Source organism: Clytia hemisphaerica, unplaced genomic scaffold (genome assembly GCF_902728285.1).
Source record: "Clytia hemisphaerica strain Z4C2 unplaced genomic scaffold, Clytia hemisphaerica genome assembly, whole genome shotgun sequence".
NCBI classification, from domain to species: domain Eukaryota; kingdom Metazoa; phylum Cnidaria; class Hydrozoa; order Leptothecata; family Clytiidae; genus Clytia; species Clytia hemisphaerica.
In genome coordinates this window covers 128607-156407 of record NW_027104325.1, presented here as the reverse complement: position 1 = coordinate 156407, position 27801 = coordinate 128607, and the positions used below count along the sequence as shown (strand labels likewise).

At 34.8% G+C, this 27801-nt stretch overlaps 1 protein-coding gene across 1 annotated transcript in view; it reads left to right on the top strand.

Annotated features, from left to right (window-relative positions):
- The window catches only part of LOC136817659 (neuroblast differentiation-associated protein AHNAK-like), a 301580-nt gene that overhangs the window by 233696 nt on the left and 40083 nt on the right, over positions 1-27801 (top strand). Inside the window, 4 exon segments of the mRNA XM_067073984.1 lie at positions 18002-18055; positions 18359-18440; positions 18834-19160; positions 20015-20112. The gene's annotated coding sequence lies outside the window, so the exon portion shown is untranslated.

The window sequence follows — 27801 nt, the reverse complement described above, 5'->3', positions numbered from 1 at the left end:
GAAAAACGAGATTTTTGGTGTTTTTTTAAAGAAATATAACTTTTTAGGTTTTCCTTGATTTACGACTGGAAATCCTGTGTTTCTCTAGAATTTTTTTCCAAACATATGCAAAAAATATGAAAAATCGTCTCCTTCGCCTGGTTTTAGGACTAAATTGCTATTGAGAATTCTTCACTTCCAGCCAATTGGAGGTGCGGCGCTTATTTCGAAGCTTAAACCTTAGTTACAGCGCTACAAGAGGGTGGTATGGCGGCGCTAATGGAGGAATAAGGCGTTTAAGCCCACAAATATTGTTGAATAAGTTTAGCATTAATAACGATCTGCTGAGACTTTCAAAAAGAATGAATGTGGGATCGAATGACGTAATGTCGTAACCAAAACGTAGTAGTAGTATAGTAGTTTACTTTTCCGATCACAGCATATGGTAAAGAAGATTTAATTTCGACGTACAATTAGTATCGCGGAACTGAGGTTTTTCGTGACGGAGGAGTCGCAACCGTGTTTTCGGGGAAGGAGAAAATTTTTCGATTTTACACCATGTTTTGACTGATTTTTTATGAAAACTAAGTACCGTCAACGCTACTTTTTGGAATCTTTGACTTAGTTCTCATTAGTCATTGGGGGAATGAGGCCTGGAAAATCATCATTATACACACCCGAATTTGGAAACCCAGGGCCTGGGAATGGCCATTTACCAGTGTAGTTGTTTCACTTTTCAGGGCAATCCAACCCGAAACGGACATTTCCCACCCGAAATGGCCATGTTCCAGGCTGGATTTTAAGATTTTTTCCTGTGCCACACATTCGTTAAAGTTAGTACAAAAACTTAGCAAACAACAAAGCTTTCACTTGTTTAAGGACAATGACGGTTGGATAAGTATACAACGGGGACGTGCGGGCAAGTGCCAAACGTATTTGAAACAGGGGGTGTACTAGTAATTTCTAAATTTGAAGATAGTTTAGCGCCGCAGGCGTGAAGAATTCATGAATATAGTTCAGGAAGAGTTACGGAAATAATACCTAGATTCCATAGGTAAAATACCGAAATGCCGAAGTTTTATGGGTATATTACCATCACTAGCAGCATTTTGAATATAAATACCGTACATATTTTACAAAATACCGAAATACCGAACAGAAAAAGGCCGATACCGTGTCACCGAAAACCCTGAAATTCGCATTCGCATTGTTCCATTTGGGTACTCTTTTGTACTTTTGTAGTAGGGGGGGTCAGCGTAACACATTGATCTTGTTGTCCTAGATTACGTAGGATCTTCCCCACATTGATCAAGATATTGTAGACTTCATCAGCATCAGTCAGTGATGCAGGGAGTGAACGACCATTCCCGATGATTGTTGGAGGAGACAGTTTCAGTGGCAAAATTTTCCAGCAGCCGGTCCAAGTTGGAACATTTTGAACCTCTGTGACTTTAAAAAGCTCACTTAAACTTGATTTCAATGGATGATAACTAGTTCTTAATGAAATTTAAGCAAAGATACTAAACTTTGGCCTAACACCCAGCGAAGGAGGGTGATTTTTCATATTTTTTTGCATATGTGTTGGAAAAAAAATTCTAGCGGAAAACACAGGATTTCCAGCTTCGTAAATCAGTCTAAATAATGTTATATTTTCTTCAAAAACACCATAAATCCCGTTTTTCAATGAAAACGCCAACAGAGGAGTGCAAAATAGCGTTTGGAGCCATCTTTTATATTTCCTATACTTCATTCGTTTATAAACATTTAACAGGGAAATATTTTTGGACTTATTTTGAGACAATTTCAGTGGTTTATAGACTATTTTTTACGAATTTTAAAGAAAAACTGAATTTTGGCTTACAAAATACCGAATTTGACTTAAAACCCCAGCGACGGAGGGTCATTTCTCGGAATATTTTAGCATTTTGTGTTGGATAAAAATGATTCTAAGAGAAAGATAGGATCTCCAGTCGTAGATCAAAGGGAAAGCCAGAAAATGCTATATCTTCTTTAAAAACACGAAAAATCTCGTTTTTTCAATAAAAACATCAACGTGGGAGTGCAAAATAGCGTTTTGAGCCGATTGTTCTTTATTTTGTTATTATTTCTTATTCTTTTATAGTATTTTTAGCAGGAAAGTATTTTTGGACTTATTCTTACATAATTTCAGTGGTTTATGACTAGTTTTTGACGAATTTTAAGAAAAAACATCGATTTTTTGCCAAAATCCTCCAAGATGGAGTGCAAAAAATTTTTTTTTCGACATTTTTGAATTTTTTTCTATTAACACATTCTATTGACAGCATTTTGCATAAAAAATGAAATTCTAAAACCTTTAACTTTGCCGACAGTAAGCAATTTTCTAAAACAGGTAAAATCGAAAAAACACCACGACGGAGTGCAAACTCCAGCCTCGTTTGCAATATTTTGTCCAGGATGGACTTTTTAAGACCCGGGTTTCCATAATCAGCATAAAATTTCCGTTCCAACGATGTATAACAACCCCATTCACCTTCTGGGTTAAGCAAAGTCGTCTATAACTCGACATATTGAATTCTGCTCCCAGACTAGTACAATACAATGTGTGTTTTTTGTGTAACGCTTCATTCAAAATATATAATGCATAATGCTGATCGTTTATGTTCAAATATTATGCGAAATTTTCGACTTTAAGTCGTCTTGTTTTATTTTCAAAACTATCCGATATGTTTTATGTACGCTCGACCATGCATGAATCGTATTACAACCGGGTTGTGCTTTTAGTGGCTTCGAAATATTCTAAGGGATTAAAAACATAAAAAATCAAAATTTTTGCGATCGGATGTTTTAAATGGGAAACAAAAGCCAATAATTTTTAAGGGTCCGCACGTCAAATTTTACGCCCGATACACGTTTTTTTATAAGAGCATCCAAAATTTTTGAAGCCTTCGGATGTTCTTAACTTTTTGAATTTTAAGCCTTAAAATGTTCTTAACATATTCCTATTTTCACCATTTTGTGAGTATTCTTGGTCATTTGGGTATTTTAGGTGGGGGGCATCCGAGGGTCTAAAATCCCGAAATCCCGCTGATATTTTCACCAAATCCCGGTCCCGTTACAATTTTTTTTTCAAGGAACACAAACATTTATAATGGACCGTAAATGTCTAAATATCTTGTACAAAATACCTCTTAAACTAAAGAGAGAAAAAGAGCTGAATCTAAACCACATATAGCTTATTAGGCTTTTAGGAAGAACTGGATATTAAAAATTGAAAAAAATAGTATTAGCAGATTATAAGATATTTATTCACTGAATGCGTGGCTATGACAATAATAAATGCCTACCGTTAGCGGATCTAAGGACAGTTCAAATTAACGAGTGTTGATTTCCATGCAAGGGATGTGAATAAAAGTCTTTTCAAACTATAAACCATATTACCAAATAATGAGGGGGCTCAGAAAACTCTGACGAACGAAACAAAAAATAAAAGATGCAAGAAGAAATAAAATTAAATTATGATAAAATACCTAAATATACGAAATAGAAAATTAGTCCAAATATCAGATAAAAAAGTAAGTTAAGATACAAATCTGTTGTTGACTTTTATAGCTCTCCCAAATCGTTACTGACGACCAACTAAAAAAAAAGCTTGGGAATCAAGTGTAGTAACATTTTCATTGGCATTGTCACCCACTGCAAGCGAATCAAGTTCGTCTACAATGTCATCAATTTCTTCATCACTTGATGAGTCATATTCGTCATCAATTTCTTTTTTATTCTGAGCGATCGTGTTTACCTCTGGTTCTTCTCTATTCACCGTTACTTCTTCTCTACTCATTTTGTACGGTTTGCTTTTATTTGCCATTTCATTCATAGCATCATCTGAACTGTATAAATAATGTGGTAAGGTACCGGTTTTATACATTGTTGTCTCCTGACGAACAGTGCGTTGACGAACGGCCCTTCCATAAGTTGAAGCCCACGACTGAAGATCTTCCTCTTTCGATTTTTCGATTTTATTTAGCTGGATCTTTTTCGGGAGGAGGGTTATGATTTCTTGCAACGACATTGAATCTTCGACGGGAGGGTACCAGCTGCCCTTTCGGTTGGTAAAATGATATGTAGATGAGGAGAACTTTCTTTTCAAAGATTCTTTAATGGTAGTCATAAAAGATCTCGAGTACTGCAATTGACTCATTAACACCATTGAACATATAAACGACTGGACATCTATCTTTTATTGTCTCTTTGAAGCGAGCTTCGTTACCGCCTGTATTTCAAAACTAGTATGAAAAATCCGACAATATTCCGTCATAATTTTATTTCTTTGAATTATTTAGGTGAAAGGATTGTTAGAGCTTGAACATTACTCCTAATGCTCAAAAAAATTATTTTTGAATTTTTTCACAAGTTTGTAATATATTTTATCAACATTTTCAACTCTAAAATGCAGAATTTCAACTGCGTGTATACTTTCGAATCCCTTTTGTCACTCCAATAAATTTTTTTATGACTTGAAAAAAATAGCTTGCCAAAGTTAAGAGCCTGTGTCATAAGAATATCGAAATTAGAATGTGACACTCTCTAAAATTATTGGACACTTTTAAGTCAAAATTTAGAAATAATAGTCGTAGTTTTGACAAGCTGACGATGATCTTGCCTCTGTTATCTTTGTTATGATATAGATAAACGACTTGAGAAAAGTAGAACAACAGAGACTTTTGTCGAAGTTTTGACGTTGTTAGCAAGGTACTCCCAGAAGGTATATCATCAAAATCTTTTGTTTCATTTTATGCTTTTAACGAGGCGGCAACGAAGCTAGCAGCCTTTTCTACAAAAAGACAAAGGAGATGGATGTCCAGTCGTTTATATTTTCATGTTAACACTTGCTTGACGTGTGTCGTCGAATGGAAATATTCGATACATTGAGTCATCATGCTTAAAAGATTTGTTTTCAAATAGCTGTTCGTAGCTAAAAAATCAGACAGGCGATTCAAGGACCATTCTGTAAGCTCCAGAGAGACTCTTGACTTGGTGGAAATAAACCCGTGGCTACCATTTAGGGATTTGGGTAACTTGGCATCAATTTTTCGAATGTCGTTCTCGAAGCTTCTGATAATCGCTAAGGGATTTGCCAACCATTTCTTTAGCTTCTGGTAGTGATCTTAACTTGTAACTCCCTAAGAGAAAATAAAACTATTCATGATATGCACCACTACAATGTCTTCTGAACACCCAACCAGCTGATTGGTTGCAAGTGACGTATTGACTGATTTTACGTCACTTGTAACCAAACAGCAGTTGGGTCCGTGAATGTCAGAAGATATATATGCATATCATGAATCAATTAGTAATTTTAGAGACTCGAACATTAATTTTGAATCATCTACAAAGTCATTTATTTCATAGTTAGATCTGCATTGTTGTCAGAATTTAGATAATCTCGTTTTGAACAAATGACATGAAAAAGTAACACTTGATTGTAATTGTAAAAAAGTACCTTTCTTTTAATGGATTGAAAATAGTTAATTGATTGGAGGAATCTAACGGTCTCTTTCATAGTTGAAGCAACCTTTATGGGGAAGATGTACGTGAATCGCAAAAATAAACAACATGACCAAATTCCACACATATCCCTGTCGGCTGAAACAGCTCACAATCAGCTGACCTGCCATCAACATTACCCTCTTTGCCATTACCAATAAAGGTTAAACTCCCTCGCTAGAATTCCATAAACACAACTTATGTTTTTCTGGAACAGACATCAAGATTCCATTTTTAAACGGTATAATTGTATGGGCACCAAAGTCGAACAACGTTTCACATTCAATTTGACCTGGTGAAAATATGAGAATGGATCAGGTACACTAACACACCCCCGTGTTGCTTCAGACCCGGTGGGACCCTACTCCACTGGAAGAATTGGCCAACTGAAACAACAGATTTCCTATCCCCATTAGTGTTTCAATAAAAATTTTCATCCAACTGAGGGAAAATGTTCCACCAGGCCAATGAGACAGGGGTGTACTATTTCCACTTCATTAGAATAGGTTGGCAAACGATATCATGCTCCAGGATGCATCGTCTCTTATTTTCCCCCTATTTTCTACTTTCCTATCTTCTATCCTGGTTTTCTATCTTTCTCAAGTGTTTCTAATTGTTTTCTAAGTATTTTTCTGAAATTTGCCCGTACCGGTGAAACAGGTCACCGACCCCGGCTCGAACCACCAAATGCAAGCAACCTTGGTTTACAAACCCAACGCCTAACCGCTTACGCCAACGAGACACGGCAGAAAATTGTCATTCACAAATACTTATAGCGTGTAATTTACAGACCTTAATTAAGAAAGCTCCCAACCCTATCGGTGTCCCTACAAGGATCCTTACGGGATCCTAAGTTAAGTCACAGGGTACGAATGCCCCTAAGAAGGCCTTCGGCCTTATATTGTGACTCTCGAGCTCCAACCCTAACCCTAACTGATAATAACCGAACCCCCGTCTAGGTCTGCGGATTGAAAAATTTCACTTGCATTCTGGAGTATGATATCGTTTGCCAACCATTTAGAATAGAAAGGACACTTCTCGTATCTTAAGATAAGGTGGCGCGCTGTAAAGTTGAAATTTTGTCAGTTTTAGGTTGACTTGTTGTTTAAGTGGAATTTTACAGACCAGAATGTCAAAATGGCTATAATAATAAACGTGCTACAAGAATTCATTTGGTGATTAAATTGTATTTGCTGTTGAATATCGGTCAGTTTTCAATCCAATGCTCACTTTTTGCTTAACCACTGGTCTGATTTCGCTAGATATTTTGGTTGGACCCACCAATCCCTGAAAACGAGGGCTGGGTTTTTTCCCGATCTTCAGAGGTCTAGCGTGTCAGATGAAAATTTCTGCATCTGGGTGCCAGATAAGCTTTATTACCAATACATAACACTTGTGAAAATTTCAAGTCGATCGCATATTTTAAGTTTTGAAAAATTTAAATTTTATTGGCCCTAAATATTTGGATGGATCTGTAAAATGTACATATTGAAAAGGTGGCAAAAATTGAGCCTGTGCCCCTTATTTATAATGCAAGGGCATTTACCACACAAAATTTGAGAAAAAATATAGAGAGGGTTAGAGGGAGTCTCATTTTTGGACATCAGGTGAAAAAGACGTCTACGACGACAAAATTTTGTCAGTAGGCGTCAATGGAAAGGCGAGAGGTTGAGATGTGCAAAATTTTGAATTTTAGTGGTTTTTTTGTTCGACTTGTGCAATTCGCGATTCACATTTCTTTATAAGAACAAACTATATAAGAACATAAAGATTCGATTTTCAAAATATTGAGAACAAGTTAAGAGCATTTTAAGGGCTCTGACCATACTCAAAAGATCGAATACGCAGATTTCGAGATAAAACTTTTGTTTTGAGTTCCTTGACATTTTTAACAAAAAATTGTTCTGTGCAAAATATTGGGATGAAAAATTGGTCAAAAACCACTATTTTCAAGATTTTGAGACAAAAAAGCTTTCACAAAGAATTTCCGAAAATTTATTATTAGTTTGGTTAAAGATACACCATCTAGTACAAAAATCTTTCTCAAAATTATTTTTCTTCGCCAAAAATAAGCTCCTAAAAGTTGAAATACTTGTCTTCGCAAATGCCTTCATAATTTCTTCTGCATCAAATTTTTTCAATGCAGTTTTTGAATGTTTTGCAGTTTTGGAATTTGTCTAACAGAAAATGTATAACATGTGCAGCTCTCGTTTTCAGGGATTGGTGGGTTCAACCAAAATATCTAGCGAAATCAGACCAGTGGTTAAGCAAAAAGTGAGCATTGGGTTGAAAACTGACCGATATTCAACAGCAAATACAATTTAATCACCAAATGAATTCTTGTAGCACGTTTATTATTATAGCCATTTCGACATTCTGGTCTGTAAAATTCCAATTAAACAGGAAGTCAACCTAAAGTTTTATATATGACAGCGCTGACAAAATTTCAACTTTACAGCGCGCCACCTTATCTTAAGGTTACAGATAGGTCAATTTGATTATTTTTAAAAAGTATCATTAATTGTTTAGCATCCTTTTTTGATGAAATTGGACTGGAGTGGTTAAAGTGCAATTCAATGGCTTTCTAAATATGTAATTACTTTTTCGACATATTTTTCTAATTTGGAATTATGACGCGATTTCAAAAGACGAACTTTGAACTTTGACGAGTTATTCTTCAAAATCTACTGAATATTTTTCAATGAAACCTTTTGTATTCAAAAGCCCTTGTTCTCCCCTACAAAACTTTGCTCCGCTTTATCATTTACACGCCCCATTCAAAAGATATTTAACTTTTCATGATATGCAATGTTAAAAAACAGGTTTTTCACGTTTAAAGCGAGTTTTCTCCACAACAAAACCTCTAATCAACAATCGGAGGCACGGTTTTGCTATTCAACCTTTTCTGAATAAAATGACGTAGGTTTCAGAAATATCGACCAACCAGATCTTGTAGAGTAACCTTTCAAAGTTGGTATGTACACTGGATTTTTGAAGAAATTGTGATTCTGAGATATTTCAAAATTTAAAATCTTTTTATCTTTACCGAAAAATTCCCCCTCTTTTATTGAAAAGTAAAAAGACCATTATTCTATTGTAAGACTTTATAATAGGGATATCGAAAGAAGCGTCGCTTTAAACTTCCCTTTACAGTTTTCTTTTACAATTCCAATAAAAGGCTCAATCAATAGGGATTATACATCGATAATGTTTTTAGCATTTTTTGAAATTTTGATACACTTTTAGGTTTAGGGAGATGCATCATTCGATGGTCTGTAAAATTTTGAATCTTTTACAGCAAAAAAAAAATTTTTGATGTAAAAAAAAGATTTTCTTCAAAGGAGCCCTATCTGTAACCTTAAGATACGAGAAGTGTCCTTTCTATTCTAATAGTTATCAGTAGGGACAGTGAAATAATCATGAAGTCTCCAAATTACATGAAAATGTCGTTACAAGTACTTACAACAGAATAAACTGTCGTTTTTTCGTCGAAACCGATCCTTCAAGCTCATTTTCGTGTTTATTAGTCTTTTTAACGGTACAAAATAAAAATATTGAATTTTTAGATTTCTTTGAAAGTGTGCTCTTCAAATTGAATTATCCTCGGAATTATTTTTGGCTTTGGAAAGAGTAAAATGGGTTCAGTTTGGATCTCCTTGGAAAGCTCTTTTTTATATCGGTGGCAAATTTTGAAATTTCGTTAAGAATGAAATTTACGACAGCCGAAAGAAATCACGACAAAAAGCATGAACTTTTGACATGACAGTATTGAAAGAGATGGGTTTGATCAAATATTCAAAAGCCCAGCAATCATTACTCGCAGATCTAGTAATAGCCACTTAAATTAAAAAATGTTTAACGAATATGATAGTCTATTTAAAATTCGTTTCATCGACAAAAATGGTTTGACTCATCAGATATTTGCTTCCATCTTGAATTCAACACTTATCAATATATCTTGTCAGCCGCAAAAATTTCTTTCCCTATTTGTCTCACAAAGCCAGATAGTGTACAAGTTTCTTTTAAAAGAACATCCAAAACTTTTGAAGTCTTCGGATATTCTTAACTTTTTGACTTAAAATCTTATTTCCACCATTTTCTGATTATGTTTGCCCATCTGCCTAAAATTCAGGTGTTTCAGAGTCACCAAAGCCATAAATTGTTTTTAACTTAGTTCTTCATATTTTGGTCATCGAAACCTTATGTTCTTATATATTTTGTTCTTATTCAATGAAACGTATATCCAAAAGATCACTTTCACAAGAGAATTGACTGGTTACAAAGAAAGTTGATTTGTATCAGTTAGATAGCGAGTCTGGTATGTTTGATATGAATATCTGAAAATTTCAGATACAACTTCAGATTCAGTTGGATTTCTGTTTAGTTTGTTGGCTTATCTGTGATGCATGGGAGTGTTTTTGACACGACTCAACTTCAAATCAAAATTTTTTCAAACCAAGCAGATTCATCTTTTAGGGCGTATTCAATCCATTCACCATTGCGATGTCTTCTGACATTACATTATAGACCTACTAGCTGATTGGTTGCAAGTGACGCGCCGGCTGATAAACTTGTTCAGAGATATAGTATTTTACTTCATGATACTGCTTTCCCTAGCATGAAGGTAGATTATCCGGTTGCAATGCGCTAGATTGTTATAGTTCGGACCCAAGTTATACCAAATATTCCAAAATGGTACTTGATGCCACTTTTCTTGATGCTCAGCATTTGGAGATATTTATCAAAGATAAGTGCAGTGGAGAAATATAGGGAAAGGAGTGGCGCCGACCTCTAGGTAGACAGGGTTGTATCACATCCATCAGTAAAACAAAAAAGTGTTGCAAAACGTCAAATGGTCAAATGGCACTGACTGTACGTACTTACAACCAATCAGCTATTGGATCCATGATGAAATATGTCAGAAGACATTGCAACACCCCCTTCTCACAAGTCTGGTAGGAATTTTTTAGCCAGTGGAGTGGAGGGGAGGGTAAAAATGATGGACTGAAACTCAGTGGTGATTGATATTCCCATTTTTTTGACTGGGGATTTGAATTCCATTGTTTTCAAGTTAAAAAATTCAATGCCAATGTAAAAATTTGCATGATATTTTGCAGTGAGGATTGGTTTATTTGACTTTTTTTCAGCAGGGACAAAAATTGGAATATAATTTTCCAGTGGGGACGATATTTTAGCCAATTTTCCAGTGGGAGGGGACCCCTACGGGTCTGTGAGAAGGGGGTGTATTACAAAGTTACATATCAGGAATACAACTATCAAGCTTTAAACTCTTAAACCCTGAGAAACTAGGTTGTATTTTCTAGAAAGGAATAAAAGACTCTCCTCTGACATTATGACCACAGAGTTGCTATGGTAGTGCTGTTTTCAGTTTTAAACTTCCCTAGGCAGGGCACATAAGTGAATGCTTTAATAATGCGTCATTTTATTGAATGTTTGTATGCTGTATGCATAAACAGGGTGTAGAGTACGATTTCAAATTACAGAATGTTTGTTAAAAGCCGATCCTACTTTACCATGGTGATAAAGAGCCAAAGAGATTATTCCTCTCTTTAAGTAGTTGCTTAATAGCTTAATAGATTTGTGTAAATTGTAGTGCTAGTAGATGAGAGTATTGCTTCTTTAACTTCATTAGTGTGTTCAGTAGAGATGTCATATGCAAGAATTGGGATGGTTGTATGATGGTATGCAATGTCGGAAAGAAGAACAAGAATTTTTTTGTGAAGATAAATATACCGTTGTTTTGTATAAGATTCCCTTTCCTGCACTAAAATTATCCCGACTTTTCCGGGATTTATCCACTATTTTACCCGGGATAGCCGGCATGAGATTGCCCTTATATTTTGCTTGTGACGTCATCAAATACGAAAATAATTTCGGACGCGTCCGGTAAGTATTTTCAAACTATCCGGTTGATGATTTTGTGTTCAGAAAGGTCATATCTATTGAAAACAACTGTTTAAAGTTTGCTCACAAAATTTGTAACTACTGCACTTTTTTATGTGACCTCAGCTGCCTGACTATTATTTCACGCCATAAGAGTCGGTGGTAAAAGGGCATTCTTCCACTCTACCTTCTTTTGAGATTCCTCAAACACCACGGGAGTATAAGGTTTGCGAGTAAGTATGTAATATAGTATATCCATTGCAAACTTCAATGATTGATTTTTTAGACTTTTTGGCATTTTCTGTGACCCTTAGATGTTAACCAAACTAACACAAAGGGTGTAGTCTTTTTATCCAGTGAGTTCATAAATCATGTGACTCACATATGTGAGATTTGCTATGTCTGACTCACTCGGATAGTATTCACATTATATCACTGAAAACAAGGAGAAATGAATTTGGGTTTACATTATTTATTTTACACTATTACAAAGTCAACATAAAATTCATCATTGACAACTATATAATAATCTTTAAAAACAACAAACAAAAAGTTTTATAAAAAAACTATTTCTCATTGGTTGTTCTTGCATTTTCAAATTATCAAAAAGGTCGAACCTAGCTTAAAGGTAAAGAATGCAGCTATGGTGCTCCAAACCCCAACCGGGTTATACCAATGATTCCGAATTCCAAAGTATAAGTTGATGCCTCTTTGCTTGATACTTAGAAACTAAAAAATATGGTCAATGGTAAGTGGGGAAATCAACGAAGGAGTGGAGTAGATTACTAGGGTTTTAAAGCGTGGAGAATGTCCGGTAAGTGTGGACTGGACCTTCCAACACTACCGAGACTTACCGTTCATAAATAACCTTCCAAGGTATCACATCTTTCGTTATGCGTGAACGTAGGCTAAATGATCGATCGTTCAAATATGAGATGGTTGGTATCAATTATAAATTTCTGATTCCATGAGCATAATATACGCTTCGCTTATATACTGCATATGTAAAATTGTTTATTCATGATAAGCACCATTGCAATGTTTTTTGAAAGTACATTCCGTGATGTAGGGCATGTAGCCAATAGCTGATTGGTTAAAAATGTTTGTAAAATCAGTAAATACGTCACCTCTAACCAATCAGCTGTTGGGTCCATGGAAGATATTGCAATAGTGCCTATCACGAATTGCTTTGCTGGCAATCTTCTTTAACTTGAGTATTCACAGATTCTAAGGACACCTGGATATTAAAGTGGCCACTTAAGCCGACTCGTCATGTCACGCTCCGGGGGGGGGGGGGGGCAACTGGGCAAAATGATGGGGCCTAAGGGTACTGATATTTGAAAATTGAAATTGAAAATTGAAAAATCTAGATATTTTTCCCAATGCTGCAGTTTTAAACTTTTTTTGCACGAAAAGGATAAAAAATTTTGGGGGAATATGCACTCTAAGGTTATAATTTTCACCGATTTTTGCTACACTGTGAAGGGTGCAATTTTAAAAGTCAATTTTGTCGCGCACACACCGTCAGCCTGCAAACCCAGTGCCCCCCCCTTGGTCACGCTTCACAATCGTGAAAATGTCGAAGACATTGAAACCGTGTTCTTATATTCTTATAAACAGTAGTGTTCAATGTGAAAAATTAATCTTTAAGACAAATAAACAACCAAGACCGCACGTCTTAAGAGCTATCAAAATTTCTTCTCATCACCATACAAGCTTAAAAAAGTCTAGCAAAGAGATTGTAGAAATTCTCCCTGATTTATATTACACGGTTTTTTATAAGAACATCAAAATCTTTGATGCTTTCTGATGTTCTTAGGTTTTTGAGTTTCAGCTTAAAAATGTTCTCAACATGTTTTTATTTTCACTACTTTCTGAACATTTTTGTCCATTTTCCTTAGAAATAAGTAAAACTAAAACGAGCCAGCTAGTTTTTAGAGCCACACCCAGGCTCTTGGTTGTATCGTCACGCCAAAACATATTGTATATCACACAATCACGTAAAACTCTAAAGAACACCATTTCGCGTTTTTTATAAGAACAAAGTATTATGAGAACATAAGGCTTCAATGGCAAAAAAAATCGAGAACAAGTTAAGAACATTTTAAAGCTTTGTGGACTCTAAAACACCCGATTTCTTAAGAAGATAGACAAAAATGCTTACAAAATGGTGAAAATAAGAACATGTTAAGAACATTTTTAGGTTGAAAACTCTAAAATTTAATACTAACCGAAAATTTGATATTCTTATAAAGAAACGTGTGATTTTTCCTTAATTTTGAGAATGCACGTATGTTTTGACTTTTGGATACCTGGTGTTGGAAAAAGGTGCCCTTTCTAAAAATCTCCTCGAAACATTTTTTCACTGTTCGCAATAATAACATAAATATCATCAATCATTAGATCAAAATCACTCAAACTTTGTTTTTTAATTCCGATTTTTTTAAAACGTGATCTTCTTATCAAAATCTGGGAATGTCTTAAAAATTTCTTATCGCGTTGTTGGCTTATCGATTATCGGAATAGACATAAAGCCTTAATATAAAAACAATCTCTATGGTTGAGGTCTAACAGTTTCTTTAGATGATGCTTGCCAAGTAGAAAAGATTCTTCTACGCAGAGATGAATGGACTAAGAGCTTGAGTGGAATATTTGTATCAAAACATAATATCAACGAAATTGGCCTATGTTACCTTGACAATAGATTATTAATCTGTTATTTTTTGTCTCGTTTGGATTGGGGCGGTTTAAGGAATGTATGTTTTCATTATTTTCTTGTTGACGAAGTGAGTGAAGTGAGTTGTGAGTAGCTCTGTATGTCCATAGAAAAAAATTACTTCAAAAGGTTTTGCTTAGTGGTGATTTACTATTTGGATCGTGGGTCGTGGATCTTTAGCATTTTTGAAAATCTCGTACAAATAAATTTGGGATTTTCTTTGTCCGTTGTGGATTTATATCCTTTTCTTTTTCACCTAAGTTTGTTTTGTTCTTTAGTTTTTGGATGGAGATGTAGATTGCATTTTATTGGGAATGCATTGTGATATATTTCCCGTCAGAGATTTTTTTGTAGTTTTTGTAGATGATACAGATTTAAAGGATTTTATTTGATGTTGGTTTAAATCTTCAACTTGTTTACTAACAGTTATACCGGTTATAACTAATCAATAGCATATTTTAGACGCAGGTACAATGGTGGAGAGAATCTGTTGGCATTTCTGGATATTTTATCGTTTTGCAGAATTTGAAGCTCAGATCGAGAATGACAATTTCAGGCTTTCAACTTTTTTTAATCGGGTATTTTGATTTGGGAGGGCTATATTTCTCACCCGAGTCTGACCATTCAGAAGCTTTTGGATCCTCAGATCTGAAGCGTGTCGGCTGGTTGCATGTCTAATAGACTGTTGCCAATTTTGCGAGCTATTTAAAGGTTAAATTGGGGTCGACACATTGTTTTTAAAGAGAAGATTAATTTACTTAACGACCTTCTAATGCCTCTCTTGCACATTGCCATTAAAAATGTCATGTACGTCAATATTCCAGGACAGTTCCGTAAAATAGACTTTATGTAGTTTTATGGATGATCAAGCCTGCTTTCTCTAGACTTTTTAGAGTGGCCGTTGATTTGTTCTTCGTAAATACAGAGAACTATTTGACTGAATACTATAACTCGAATATTACCATAAACGTGAACACATTGTTAGTCTTGTTAGTCCTGGTTCGCAAGCCCTTATAATTTCGATTTTCTCAACAACACGTAATGAAGACAAAACTTGCGTAAATATTCGACTCATAGAGAGTGAAATTAACTCCTTCTTAGGTCACACACATTATAATAAGGATTTAATGTTTTGTTTTTGGTTTGGTCTTTTAACGTTTCCTTTGTTTTGATTGTAATTTTTTTCCGATGCAAGAGGAAATGCGTCCTACGCTTAAAACACTGTGTTAAAGGGAAGTGACCACTCTTTACATGTATTGTGTCTTTTTGTTTTTGTTTTGTGGCTCTAAACGTTTTGCAGGTTACTGTAGAATGTATCTTACGAAACTATACCGCAATTCTTGAAATGTATCTACCATTAGAACCAATGATCTTCATGGCGGGGAAGCTATGAAAATATTGGGGTATAAAAGTATGTAAAGAAAGAGACTGAGTATATACTAAATTATTTTATATGAATGGTGAAGGATGGCTTAAATTAGTTCCATTATCTATGACACCCCTTTATTTTATATGAATGGTGAAGGATGGCTTAAATTAGTTCCATTATCTATGACACCCCTGTGTCATAAGGCCAGTGAGGTGGGGCCACTGGAAAAATTTGCCAAAATTTCGTCTCGGTAGAAAAAAAATACCCCGACCCTTTCAGCCCCACAGGAAAATCTTTTCTTGAAAATAATAGATTATTCTATCCCTAAAGAAATTTCGCTAGAACCTTTCAGAACCACTTGTGGGAAAGAAGTCATACCGGGGTTTTGAGACAGAGGAGACCTAGTATACAGTGATTCAGAATTGACCGCGGACCATCAAGCATATACTTTTTTTCGATTAATACGGTAAGACAAAGCACCATTAGGTATATAACCACGGACATACACTTAAGTATCATTATCAACAAAGTAATTCCGCATTATAGACAAGAAGTCTAACACGGGGAGAAAGGATTTTCGTGGTTATTCTTCTATCAACAATTTACATGACATCCATATCTAAAAGGGGCGGTGGCTTTTTATATTACTATATCAAGAGGTCATCAACTATGGATTAGATATGATTAACAAAGATTTGTATATTTGTTTTATAAGAATAAAGGTATTGCAATATTTTGTAAGCCCAACAACATCAACAAGATACCTTTGTATAGAGAGTTAAACTTTTGAGCTCTGTCTATGTTTTTATTCATTGGAACCTTCTTGGGCGCTTATTCAAATAAGATTTGCGTTACCGAATCACAATTTAGAGATTCAGCTAAAAAGGATTGAAAAAGCGATTGTGAAGAAGATCTGTGACATGCGACGTAAATTTTATAAATTGCAAAAATGTGTAAGAATCTTAAGTACGGCTCTGTAAGTCAGACTTGGAATTTATACACTGGATTTCTTTTCTAGAATATATATGTAGTGTTAGAAGCTACTCGTTAACCACGGCTCACAATAACAGGTGCAAGTCTTCAGGGTTAGTAGGGTAGGGTTAGTAGGCAGAGTATGTGCCTTCGGATTATTTGTTTAGTATCTATATATGTATATCTGACAGTGATGAAACTTCGCTAAAAGTGCCACGACTTCTTTTATATTTTTACCAGTTTACCGTATGAGAATTAAAAAACAAGTTCGTTTTTTGGATCCAAGCAGCTTCCTTATTGCATCTACTTAAATGAAATGTCTTAAGTTAGAATTAAAATCTAAGAGAGTCAGACCGTTTTTTAAACTTCAGTATAAAGCATCCAGTTTGCTACGGGTTTCTTCTTATCAAAATGTAGGGGTATTTTGTTGAAGTGATATTTGTAGTTGCAGAATCTTGTTATCATCTTTGAATATTCTTTTTATAGAAGCACAATCAAATTCAAGATATTCACACAGTTATGTTCTCATATAAAAAATGTCAAAACATAATTAAATTCTAATTACCATCTTTTCATGATAATAATTGTCTGCAGTTCATTTGGAATGTCATTAAAAAAATTAATGGGTGTTGAAATCTCCAAGGAGAAAAGTCATGTTTTTGTTATTGACTGATGTCATTATCGAGAGCGTTATAGCTTCAAAACAAAACAAAAAAGCGCTGTCATTTTGTTTGCAAAAGCACTTTGCTTATCTTTCAAATGTCTCTTTTATGTAGATGAGCCTTTTTGGTGAAGGCGGTGAAGGACCGCGTGGTTAGAGTGAATTTCAAACATATTCTTATTCGTTTAACGGGTATTTTGGGGCACAAATTCATAGGCGTAGCAAGATACCCTACAAAATTAACGAGGGAGTGTAGACGTTTATGACATATTCATTATCTTTTGATAAAACAAAGACAATAATTACAGTGTCGTAAAAATTGCTCTCATACATGAATTTTGCAGGGTATCTCACTACGCCTATGTAAAATTTGTATTTGGCGATTCTTTATCGCTTTTTAAGACAAAATATCATCGTTTCGGTTGGTTTTGGATACTGTAGAAATGAATGATTTTCTGTTTACGCAAAAAATCAATCTACGCATGTTACATACAGCAGTAATAGCGTGTTAAATTGACACAATAATCTTGCTATTTTCTTCAAAACATACTAAAAATGTTTTATAATGTTTCTTCTTAAATATTTACTCGATACATTACATTATAATTTGTTTCTTCATTTTTAGATCAATTTGTATTGTGATATTTTTATAAAGCACCATTATAAAAATTCACAAAAAAATCTGTGTATATGACTAAAATATTGAAGTAAAATTCGAAGAAGCAGAAATAGAAAAAATTGTTGGGAATTAGAATAAATGAATCACTGAAAACAACAACTCTACGATATAAAGATTACGATAACGACGATACAAAATGGCGAGCAGACAATTCAAGAAGTTCAATATCGGAGTATCGGGGTCGGGAGGTATTCAATTCCAAGTCCAACAGAAGAAGATCAGAAGAAATCGGGAGAACCCGCACAAAAGGTTTGTTCTCTTTAAAAAGTTGGCTCGGAAATGTTTAGACCGAGGGATTAACAAGGCTAACAAATACTTGAAGGATGTTGATATCTTAAGCAATCTTTTAGGAAAATTTCAAAATCCGTAAAATTCCAGCAAAGAAACTTGGGCTCAAGCTAATGCTTAGTATATGCTTAAACCGGCTTAAACTCGTGCTTAAACATATAACATATGTCAGTCATTTTGACTGGGTGTCCCCATTACACAGTGGAGTTGCATACTTTTCCTCTCTGGAGTGTATTGTAAAGCTGGAACTTCAACTTCTTCCAGGTTCAAAAGACAGCTGTTTCACCTACAAGCGCTAAATCACCCGACAGACAATACAAGAAGTTTCATTTTGACCCATCCACAGGTACGTTTCTAAAAAGGAGCTTCAGTTCCGAAAGGTTGAAATTCCGGTAATTAAATCTTTTCCAATATAGAGGTTTTTCATGTTTGGCTAGGCGACGTGATTTCCACCATTATGGAGACGAACTTTCGATTTGCGTGATGGATCTCTTTGGCAGTCCCTTATAATACATCTAATTATGAATGTTGACATATATTTAAAGTTATTTCCTGGAGCCGGGTTAACTAGTATAATGGGTTTGTTCAAGCAAAGTGAAGTTCAGAGGAAAGATTGACGTTGTCAAGACTCTTTTTTAACACACATTTGAGGAAAATGAGATTGATCTTTGTAACACTAGCGAATTCTCAAGGTGTGGAAAATGTCATCTTTAATCATCTTTTGTTTAAAATTTCACAGGCTCATCGGCTGTTACCGTTAAACTTGAAGCACCAAAATCACCAACAAGTTACGGAAGCTCTCCGGTATCACCGAAATCACCATGGTCTGGCGGATCCGGTAGTGTTAGTCCAAATTATGATGCACCTAAATATAAAACTGAAGTAGTAGAAGAAGTCACTTTCGATACGTCAAAATATGCACCAGTTGAGATCGTTGAAGAAGTTGTCATCCCCTCATCTCATCTTCAAGTCGAGGCTGACCGGCCCCGTCTTCATTCAGTTGAAGATGAATTTGATGAAGCATCATCTAAAAGTGTTCATGATAAATTGAAATTATTTGAAGATGGTAAGTAAGACATGATCGCCGACCCCGGGGGGGGGGGTACTAGGGTTGATGAATGAGGGGTATGTGCGGACGGGACTTCCGAAAACCGACCCTTAGAGAGACCAAATTTTAGTGAAAAAGTGCCCCTTAGAGAGACTTTCTCGAAAATTTTTCTCTGATTTTCAAAAATTTTCTCTGATTTTCAAACATTTCCTACCCTTAGTGAGACTTTTTTGTAATTTTTTCTCTCAAATCAAAATTTTTTTTCTAAAAATCGTGATTTTCCCACCCTTAGAGAGACTACTTTGAAATTTCCTGATTATTGTAACCCTTACAGAGACTTTGAAAGGTGAAAAACCCGACCCTTACCGTCCGCACATACCCAGCACCTATTTTTGCCTAAGTACCCCCCCCCCGGGTCGCCGACATGATCATTTTCGATTTCTTTGATGATGTCGGAATTTGCCGACATGGGCACTTTCCATTTCTTTGCCGCAAAAGGTTTTGTATTAGATGGTTTGAAATGAAAAAAGATAATAGCTAAAAGCTTTTCTATGTTGAAAAATGGGCTCTTCCAGAAAAAATCCGTTCATGGGGGTGGAGGATGAATTGTCCAGGGGTATTGAAAAAATACCAAAAAATTGCAATGTCCAGGGGGTAAATTCCAATGTCCAGGGGTAATTTTTTGTGTCCACGGGGTTGATTTGATGTTTGTCCAGGGGTATAACCCGTGTCCAGGGGGTTAAAAATCAAAATTTCCAGGGGTAATTCATGAAAAAAATAATATATCCTCCACCCCCCATGAACGGATTTTTTCTGGAAGAGCCAAATCTTTGTCTTCATTTTCTTTCAAAATACTACTTTTCCTCTTCCAGCGGCGCATCTACCGACTGGTGCACCCAAGAAGGAACCAACGCCACATCGACCACGATCAAGGGCCAATTCACTTGAAAACATTCTTGAAAAGCAGAGGGTATGTCAATTTCTTCTAATTCCTTGATTTGGTCTCATTATATCTAATGAATCATTTCTAAACCCAATTTTAAGGGTTTTTAGGATATTACAAAAGATAAGTAATCGCTCAGACATTTAATTGCGGTAGCGTTTTTCATCAAATTACATAACTTCAACCAAGACTAAGATAGCTGTTTCTGCAACGGGCTGGATCACGTTTTTGCGGTCTGCTGAGATATCTTGATAAACGAGTTCCAAATGAACTTTCTATCATCTCAGATCCTATTTTTGATGAATTATTTTCATTCTGCCTGGGTCAAACGCGCACGTTACAAAACCAATTTCATAAGATTTGACACCAGTTCAAAGGAACCATTTTAATTCTGAAAACGCTTAGACGCATTTCATATTTTTATCATTTTTTTTGTTTGAAGTTGATCAGAAACTTACATATTGATTTGTGTGTGTGTTTTGTTTTTAATAAACGTAAAATTTTGAAGCAAAAACCAAGGCCATGCGATCCTATGAATTTCTCGATTTGTCTCCAGTTTCCTGATATCTGAAAAGGCTGAAAAGCGTTTATTGACGTGACTACAACTTGCTGAACCCCAATCTAACCAGCACAAAAGGCTTCTAGAATATAAATCTATTGGTGGATATCAGGAGTTTTGAATGTATTTTTATATTGATTTTTCTGGAAAACTATATTCTCAGTTATCTTTTGTTAAGATTAAGTGTTTAATTTTGCTTGCTATTTTGTATAGGAAGTCATTTCTCAAAATTAATTCCTCGAAGGGCTGTTATTATGGTTGTTGGGAGTTTCCTGTCCCGTAAAAGATTAACCATCGAATTAAAATCACCTAATTACATCATTTCAATCTATTATCCAGCCAATTCCCACTACCCAAATTTCACCCTATTTCAGGGGATAAGGTTTTCAGGTCAAATTATCAAAATTTGAATACTTAGAAATGCTTCTTTATCATAAGAAAATATTTCCAGCTAGAAGCGCTCTAGATCCTCAACTGGTCAAAATTACATTTCTGGACATTTTAAAAAGACAACAAACTCAATCGAAAATTTTTAGTTTGTCAGTAAAAGAAGCTTTTTCAATCAAAAAAAGAAAAGAAAAGATGTATAAAATATTTTGAACCACAAAAAAATGTTGATCTCATTTGTAAACTTATGACTTGCCAAACTGTACTTAAAAAGTTTTTACATAGAATCAAAATCGTAAATTGACACAGCGTGAAAATGTGTCAATTTTCGGCCTCTTTTCGCCACAAGTTAATGTACTGTAAATCATTTAAGCTTTCTCATCTCCGGCACACCGGCACATCATCCCGAGCGCCACTAGTTACAGCAGAACAAGGTAGGGGCGTACGGTATTTCGGAATGCTGAAATAGTTTCAGTATCGGAAATCCATGAATTTTTGTTCCGGAATTTCGGTATTATAAAGTTTTTATCCCCCTTTTTCGGAATTCATACATGAAAAATCAAATTTGATGAAAAATTAGTCAAAACGAGGAAAAATACCTAAAGAGATCAGTATCGAAATTGCAAGTAGTTTTTTACGGAATCTCGGAAATTTTAGCAAAATTATTCGGTATTTCGGAAATCGCAAACACCGCACGCCTCCCGCAAAAAGACCAAGACTTTTTTAGATTAGGAAGCAGCTTCAATATGTTTGTAAATCATAAAGTCGACGAATAACACTTTTTCGCCCAGCAAAAGCAGCGGAAAGATTCTTGCGCAAGAAATGAATTACTGGTAAGGAGAGAATCAACCTGCGGTACCATGAGCCCCCAACAAACCTGAAATTCACGTCATTGCACCACAAAAAACTCTCCTCCATCACGCCATCACGCTAATCGCTTCGGGGCCACTACCGCGGCCAATTATATGACCCATTTGGTGTAGCCACGGAAGGATGTAACGAATGCTTTTCCCGACTAAGATAAATCTGTTCTTGCAAACAAAATTTTCCTTTCGTAAAGTACCAGTAAAATTAATTTCACATCCAAGTCTCTTAATCATTTTCCAACATATTAACATTTTAAGGGCTCTGACCATAGTCAGAAAATTGATTTTAGTATCTGAACATAAAAGTTATGTTTTAGATTCTTTAACACTTTTAACAAAGAATTGCCTTTATAAATTGCTTTTTAATCAAATCCCTTAAGAGTAATTAAGAATATAATTGCAAAAATGACGTTATGAACTTTAAAAAGACGTTAATAATATGTTGCATCACCTTCTTTTATAAAAAGTGCTAAGTTTTAATGGGTAATTAACCTTTTTGTTTCGAACTTTTTTCAAACTGTCCGCAAAGAATTGAACCATTTTAAATTTTGCGGAAAATTTTTCTAAAAAGATGTGTCAAAAGTTATGACTGCTTTTTTAAGCAAAATCCAGATGAAAAATTGATGAAAAACCACTATTTTGAAGATTTCGAGACAAAGAAGCATTTACAAAAACTTTCCGCAAAAATTTTTATTGTTTGGTAAAAGATACACCATCTACTGCGAGAAACTTTTCAAAATGTTTTTTCTTCGCCGAAACTAAGCTCTTCAAAGTTGAAATACTCTTCCTCGCAAAAGTCTTCAATTTCTTCTTCATCAAACTTTTTCAATGCAATTTTTGAATTTTCAGATTCAGGAATAGTTTGTCTAACAGAAAATGTATAACATGCCATAGTTTTGTTGGTTACATCAGTCAGAAAACACATTTTAAACACGGCAATTATGAAAAATTCACTATGGTCAGAGCCCTTAAGTCGTGATAAGCCCCTAGCCATGAGCCCCCTAACGAATCCGAAATTCGTGCCACGAAAAACTACCATGACCAAGTGTATGAACCATTGTTTGAATTGGCCAATCAACGGAAAAATTCGGCTGTTTTCTCGGGCTAAGATAAATGGCTTTTTGCAAACAAACGAAATTTTTCCTTTCGTACACTACCAGTAAATTAAATTTACATCCGAGTCTCTTAATCATTTTCCAACATATTAACATTTTAAGTCGTGATAAGCCCATAACCAGCAAAACCAAACTTTATAAAAACTGTCGTATTATTTTTAGTAGTAATGTTTTGCTCAAATATAAGAACTTTAATTTTATAAGAAACTCTCATAATTCAAGAATTTCTAATGGCGTCTCTAGAGTCTAATTTTGAACGTAATTAGAATATCGTTAGCAAAATTTAAGACCATATTATCTAGATAAGGTTCAATGGACTGTTACTACTTACTGGTTAAGGAATCCGATCTATAAAGAGCTTAATTAGCCGTTAAAATCTTTTGACCAATTTTCAGGAGATGTTCCAATAAAATGTCATCGACCTTAAAAGAATTTTTTGTTTCTGCCTTTACCTAACAGACATATTCTCTTTTTAAAAAAGTTTTAAAACAATTTTCCACAAAATTTTTTAAGTCATTTAGCTACTGATTGCAAAGCTAGATATCACAAAGCACTCCCATTTTTTGATGTAAAAATAGTAAACTACACCTTATAAAATCAAACTGAAAGATAGTGGGTGTTTTGAGTATTGTTTTAATTTGTGGAGATTAATGGAAGATAGTAGTACAATGTACTAAGTATTGATACAAACTTTTATTGAGTTTTGGACCGTACTTTTGGGCCGAGCTTTTATTGGTTTTGGGCCGTATTAAGCCACGTGCTGGTCTTTCAAAGATGTTTCTTATGAGAGCCTTCATGGAGTATGATGAGGTATGTTAAACCACGGTTTATCTTTTAAATATTTCCGCTAGTATGTTAAGGCATAGAATATGGCTATAATTTATATACGTGTACTCCATACCTTACACTGCATCTTAACGGTTCTTATCGGGACCACTTTGATCAGTATTAGAGACATTTTTATCCAATACGCTGATATTTAATTTAGAATTGCCGGTATTCCGGTAGTCACTTAGTCAAAATCTTTTAATAATCAATAACAACAGTCAGTTCAAGGGTCTTTAAACCAGTACAAATCTTGAAAATCAATTCACAAGTTTCATCGCGGTACATCTTTTTTCGGTTTGTTTTGATAATTTTAGAGGTTTTATAGCTTCCTTTAGCCTTTTAATTATGGAGCTAGTTAGCTCATCAAGGCTAGTTTGGTTTCCCTTCAATAAAGTACTGCCAGGAGCTTAATTGCACTAAATTTTAGGTCAAAGGTTACTGTTCTACTGGTTAAATATTTTGACCTTTATTGAACGTTTCATAGCTATTTTCATCATGCTATCCTGACATATCATTTTACGTAGTATATGTTTATGAAAAAATTTCGAAATTTTTCTTGTAAGAACTTTTTTAATATGCTATTCTTCAAAAGTAATAATTGTTTTTCTCTAGTTCTAGTCCACTATCCTGAAAATTTTCGTCAAATTCTACTTTTTATTTCGAACAATAATTTCAAATCAAAAAGAGTTTGTCAAATGTAATGTTGGAACTGTCAATCGATTCAAATCGCTTTTTATAAGAAACATATAATATTTGATGCTTATAAGATGTTTATACGTTTCATGGGGTTGCTACTTACATAGAATAAGTTGAATAAACACAAAAAAACAAGAAATGAAGAAGCCATGCTATAAAAACCTATAGGATTGACTGTTGATATTTCAACAGCTAATAAAAGTGTGGTGATTGGATGTATGAGCTGTTGGAATGGAAAATCTTGTCCCAAGGGTTTTACAAGTTTTTTTTTCGAGATGTCATTGAGAAGTTATTTATTTTTGAACTTCCATATTGTAAATCTTTGGCTAGTTTTTCATTATTTCAAAATGTGTGTAGTAAATTTTTTAGCTGACACATAACAATACCGATCTAACGGTCATACATTCCTCAATGCAAAACATTAGAAGAATCAACGTTAGAAGAACTAACGTTAAAACAAGGCTATTTGAGGGTTATGTGCCATTTAAGTTTACACAGTGTATACGCCAGTTGAGTTTGTGCTGGTTATGTGCCAGTTGAGCTTGTGCGGGAAATGTGCCGATTAAGTTTGCACGGGTTATGTACAAGTTGACCTTCTGGGGGTTATGTACCATTTGAGTTTGTGCGGGTTATGTGTCAGTTGAGTTTGTGCGGGTTATGTGTCAGTTAATTTTGTTCGGGTTATGTGTCAGTTGAGTTTGTGCTGGTTATGTGCAAGTTGATTTTGTGCGAGCAATGTGCCAGTTGAGTTTGTGCGGGTTATGTGCCAGTTGATTTTGTGCGGGTTATGTGCCAGTTGATTTTGTGCGGGATATGTACCAGTTGAGTTTGTGCGGAAAATGTGCCAGTCGAGTTTGCGTGGGATATGTGCCAGTTGAGTTTTTGCGGGTTATGTTCCAGTTTTTGGGTAAAAAGCTCGAAACGAGCATCTATTAACGTTACTTCAATGCTTCGGTTGGATCGATATTAAAACGTCCTGTTAGTGTCAGCTGGGTAATTTGAGGCACATGACCATGGCTTATGGCGATACATTGAAACTACGATTAGCTTTATACCTCAAGAATTTAATTTGTATGTTTAAAATGCCATATTCAAATACTTTTCAAATCCATTTTTCTTATTAAATTGATTTTTAAGTTTGATGTTGAACAAAGCCTCTTATCGCTTTATCTCATTGAAGACCTTTCTCTATCTCTCTCTTGCTTTCTTGAATGAATTGACTTTATGATAATTTATAGCGTATTCCCATTGGATTTGGAAGAAAAAGGTTTCTTCTCACCGTAAGCATTGTTGATGTGTTTTAAGGTGCATGTTTTTTTTTATAAGCATTGCACTTATAAGCATATCTAGGCTCAGATATGGGGAAAAATTAAGCATATGGCAAGCATTACTTGAGCCTACGAAAAATGTGTTTTCCTGATTTTGGCGGTTTTTGGCTGAAATTTTACAGATTTTCAGTATTTCCCTAAATTTATGCTTTAGATTTAAGCATCCCCTCAAGCATTTTTCAGCCTTATTAAGCTTTCGAACTAAGCATCTCTGAGCCTGTTTTCGGATTTTTGTATGCTTATAAAAAAAAAAACATGTATTCAGCTGTACCATAGACTTGAAAAATCAAGAGACCAAAAAGCCTGAGAAGATCATCTTGTAGAGCCCCAGCCTTTTAAGAGCTCATTCGTGCCTTGTACTCTAAGAATACTCCTTGTATTCTTAAAAATTTTTCGAAAAATTAACGAGCCTGGGGCCCGGTTATTTGGAACCTAAAAGTAAGGGGTAAACAAAACCTGTTGAGGGAATCAGTGCATAATTTGAAGTAAAATGAGCCTAATGCAGTGTCAACCAGTAAAAAAGAGAGACAGTAAACTTCATTATAAGAAACTGAGAATGGAATAACTTTTTTAGTCTCTCAATTGTCACATTTTTTGACAAAACTAGATATGTTGTTATTATAAGAACAAAATTTTAGATAAGATTCTTTGATACCGACCGAGAATGTAAAGCGGTCATAGGATATTAAAAACAAAATGAGACAACTGGCCATTGAGTTTTGTGTTTAAAATCGAACGGCTTCTCTATGGTGGCCCAACAACATCATTCGAAAAATTATAATGCATTCGAGGAAAATGTCTTTTCCAGATTCACAATCACTTTCTTATAAAAAACTTGAAAATTAGAATATTTAGAGAGTCGTTGACACAGAGCCATCATTGTTTCTGTTTCTTTTTTATGTAAGGTTAAGGTATACGATTCATACAATAGCTGTTCGAAAATTAATGCTAAAAAGTTTTGAATAAATATGACATTTTTTTTTACTGTGCTGTAAAGAATTAAAGATAAGGGGCGACTACACATTTTTAATATAAGAAACAACTATATAAGAACAAAAGGCTTCGATGACCAAAGTATTAAGAACAAGTTAAGAACATTTTAAGGCTTTGCGGAATCCGAAAAAAATTTTTAAGGAAAGATATTCACAAAATGGTGAAAATAAAAACATGTGTTAAGAACATTTTTAGGCTGTAAGCTCAAAAACTTAACTAAGTTAAGAACATCCAAAGGCTAGAACTTTGGATGTTCTTATAAACAACGTGTTCTCAGCTATAGTCTGTTCATGTGGTGATGTGTTGTTAATAAAAGACACAAAAACAGAAAAATCTTTATCAAAAGATAAAATAGGCGTGTATAGTTTCTAAAACTTGTTTGAGTTACATGCACTCATTCGTTTTGTGCAGGCACACTCCGTCAACACTTATCTGAAATTTGGAAATTTTGTTGATCCAATTTTTAAAATTTGTTATTTGGATTATGATTGAGGAGTTGCCTTAGACATTAAATCTTAAAGCTAATATAAAAACACATTTACGACCGACGAACTGATTTATAAGGAGAGCGAGAGAAGATTATCGTCGAGAAAAATTTCTTCTAACATTGCGATTTTTTAGTTGGTGGGAGTGTAAACGATTTTAAAATTGGCTTGTTATTTTGGTAAAGACAAATCGAGAGACAATATTTTTATGTCTTAACTGGCTTTGTCACTTTGATAGTCAAGGAATTGGAATTTGCTTCACAATTTTCAAAGAACGATATATTTCTCCCAAATCGGGAAAGCTGTAAAGAAATTAAAAGGTAAAATTTTATGGTGTTCCAGTTAGTATACTCCAGTCAGTTGAGTATTTTTAAGCTTTTTTTTGTGTAACCCTGCAAGGACCGAAGTGTGCTAGTTTCATATATTCAAATGTGTACACCTCTTTCGAATTAGACTCTC